Source organism: Olea europaea, chromosome 12 (genome assembly GCF_002742605.1).
Source record: "Olea europaea var. sylvestris chromosome 12, O_europaea_v1, whole genome shotgun sequence".
Classification (NCBI taxonomy): domain Eukaryota; kingdom Viridiplantae; phylum Streptophyta; class Magnoliopsida; order Lamiales; family Oleaceae; genus Olea; species Olea europaea.
The window spans coordinates 23,690,953-23,694,541 of NC_036248.1; the positions used below are offsets into that span (position 1 = coordinate 23,690,953).

Here is a 3,589-nt window from a genome sequence, read left to right on the forward strand (position 1 = left end):
GGATATTTCAGCAGTTTATTTTTGAAGAAATCTATTTTTATCGTTCCGTATTTAAAACAAACAAAAGCGAGTTTTTTGTGACACCTCAAAATTTATGAAAATTTTGGGTGTAACAACAATTTTTCGTAAAATAAGTTCTAGACAATTCAATTCTTTGAAATTCTTTCTTTTTTCCACACAAATTCCATTCTTACAATCAAACGAAACCTTATTTCTGTTATATAAGACATCGGCCAAATCATCCTCAATCTTTTTTTATTTTGATGCAAAACAAATCAAACTCGATCTTGAAAAGCGCTTTCCGTCTCCTTCCACATCTCTTTGTTCGTTGAGGTGGAATACTATTTAGCCCATGGGCTCTAAAGAACGCAAAAACAAAAGACGATTTAAGAAGGAGGGCGTATAACCGGACCTATGGTCAACGGATGTAGAATCAAGAAATAGTAACCAATTTAGGAGATTTTGAGTTAAAAATAAGAGGGTGTTTGGGAGACATTTTTATGTAAAAATGCATTTTTGAATAGTAAATTGATCGGAAATGTGTGGTTGAAAAGTAAGGAAATTTTTTTGATTTATGTGTAATATTATTTCAATAAAAAATGTGTGGTTGAAAAGAAGAGAGATAAAAATGTAATTTGAAAAAAATGGGTGCTAAACGGTACTATTGTAAAATCTAATGGTGAATCGAGTGAATGACAAATTTGATTTTAAATCATCTACGTTTAATTAGTTTGAAAAGGGTTGTTTCCAGAAACAAGGGACAAACAATCAGTGTATAATAAAAATAGAGGAAATTGTGCTCAATGTCAATTTTTGGTTTTACATTTTCAAAATCTTTGTAAGATTGTCATTTTTGAACATTTTTGCCCCTCTACAAAATTTAAATATCCTACACATCCTTAGCTTGACAACATAAAAAAGTGGTACAAAAAATAAAAAAAAATGTGACAAACAATCACCTCACAATTGTACTCAAAATTTTGGAAAAAAATTGAAAAACCAAAACCAAATTCAATTGAAATAAGTCAATAACCATTCCCTGCTATCAACATTCACGAGAGAAACCTCCCACTTTCCATTACCAAACTCTGAAGCAAAACCCACTAACTCAGCAATTTAAAATCCCATCCCTGGCTCCCTCCTGTCAGCGATTCAATGATTGGAAAGGGAAAACTACAAATGGTAAAACCGCAAACTATTTAGTCACGAGCGTTGCTGCCTACTCCTCCTCTCATCTTTGGTACTTGCTTTCAGTCCTCATGGTCGCCTGCCAATAACAGTTCAAGCCTTAAACGAGGTGATAAGTTCGATACATTAACAGTTATATGACTTTATGAATATCAGAATTTGTGATTTTTGAATGGCTGAACTCATCTGCTTTTATAACCTATTGGTATTTATCAATCTCTTGAATTTGTGATTTTGTCAATTTATGATTTGTAAATTTGCTTTGGATAATTGATTTGTGAATTGTGTTTGTGATATGTGAGATGTACTTTGGGAACTTCATCAAAAATTCAAAATAGAGGTGGCATTATTAGGCAATGTGAAACTTTACGCAATTGTGAGGTTTATTTTGTGATTATTGATAGAGGGATTAATTTTTCACCTATTGTTTGTATCAGTTATGAAAAATACTTTTAACTAAATTTGCTGTTCTTGTGATGAGCAAAATAGCAATGAAACGAGTGTTCAAAATATGCAAGTACATCTTGGTAGACTCTGTTTTTTCTTTGATTCTCTAGTTTGTGCTTAAACTTGAAAAAAATTCTAATTTCTATAGCCAAGAACAAGTTAATCAGCTGATTCTCGATTCTCAAAACTTCTATGAACTAAAACCACTAAAATTTAAGGAAAAACTGAACCCATCGATTCAATTTTGTTAACTTGGTTTTGATTCTTTTGTCCATCACTAGCTTTAGCATATGCTTCATATAACTTTGTGCATGTAATTGGATTTTTCTGATGTGTTTAATAGAGATTGAACTAACCCCCCCCCCTCCCCCTCATTATTGTTTTTCATGTTCTTTTTTATGTTAATTTTCTTGAATTGATTAAATATACATATGGTTTCTCTTCTTTATTTGGACACATCTTTGATTATATCGTCGTGATATGTTAAAATTACATTGTCAAATATATCTTACTTAAATTTGACGACGAGCTCATTCAAATTATCTCTTGGAGGATGCAAAGATTGACGGACTTTGTTTGGTTGGAAAGGAACACCAATATGATTTATTTTTAAGAAAAGCTAATAAGTGATCATTTTGATGGCAAAATTTACTCATTTACGAACTCTTATAAGTACTATTTTTTCCCTTCTATCATTGATTTATTTTGGTGTTTTAGAAGGTCAAATGGAGACTTCTTAATTCAACAATTTTGCAATATTGTACTATTAATGCTTAAGATAAATGGCATGAAACAGCGTTTATGAACTCTTTAATACCTTTTACTCCTTTATCATTTTGGTGGTTTATAGGTCAAAAGTAAATTCCCAACAGTTCACTTCAGTAGACAAATGACATCGCAGTGAACTATCGTTCCTGACAATTAATAGCAGTAATTTTCAACAGATGGCTAAATATCGACAGATGAGTTGAGTCATCTTCAAGATTAACTATCTTTCTCGATATATGATCTGTCGAGATCAACAGTTACAGCCAGTTTTTCTTGACACATAACATTTTCTCGAAAGATCAGTTTGGCTGTCATCTGTCCCGTCCAACATTGGTTCATGCAAACATTACACGTGTGTTAGGCATTAACATGTATGAAATATTATGATATGAAATTTTTATTTGTTGTTGTATCTTGGTCTAGGCAACTGGCCCGAAGTGTTGTACTTGGACAATGATGAAGTTCCTTCAACTTATGACGTGGCAAAGGCGGACTGTAAGTTTTGTATTGAAAAAGTTATACTATGTCCAAAATTTGATTGTATACCATACTGTTCAAAGAAGTGGGATTTTGTAATTTGCAAACATTTGTCGAGAATGACAGAAACCATCTATTAGGATCGTCAATTTAATAGTCGAGATGTTGTGCTGCATGTGGATAGAAGGAACCTAATTGTTACGCGAAGGTAAGGAGCAATTACATTTGCAAATATGTTGAAAAGCAAAATGATAATATGACTTCAGAATGTACAATAATATGGGGAAAAATATTTGACATACAACTTCAACATCATTCGAACATCAATCCTATTTATGTGGTTGGCGTTACATCCACATGGGGAAAACATTTGACATACAACTTCAATGATGGGGGGAACTGTAATTCTTATGTGAACATAAGGAGTAATAACATTTGAAAATATGTTGAGAAGCAAATTGATAATATAACTGCATGGTGTACAATAATATGGAGGGAACATTTGACATACAACTTCAACTACATTCGAACATCAATCCTATTTATGTGGCTAGCGTTACATCCATATGGGGAAACATTTGACATACAACTTTAACGATTAGGGGAAACTCTAATTGTTATGCGAACATAAGGAGCAATAACATTTGCAAACATGTTGAAAAAAATAATAATAATATAACTCAAAATGTACAATGATATGGGGAACATT

The 3,589-nt window shown here is 32.1% G+C and overlaps 1 long non-coding RNA gene across 1 annotated transcript; it reads left to right on the forward strand.

Annotated features, from left to right (window-relative positions):
• The first annotated feature begins 1,033 nt into the window (after positions 1 to 1,033).
• On the forward strand, positions 1,034 to 3,055 carry LOC111407046. Its single transcript, XR_002705019.1, has 2 exons — positions 1,034 to 1,297; positions 2,827 to 3,055. It is a non-coding gene; the product is annotated as an uncharacterized LOC111407046 (long non-coding RNA).
• The last annotated feature ends 534 nt before the right edge of the window (positions 3,056 to 3,589 follow it).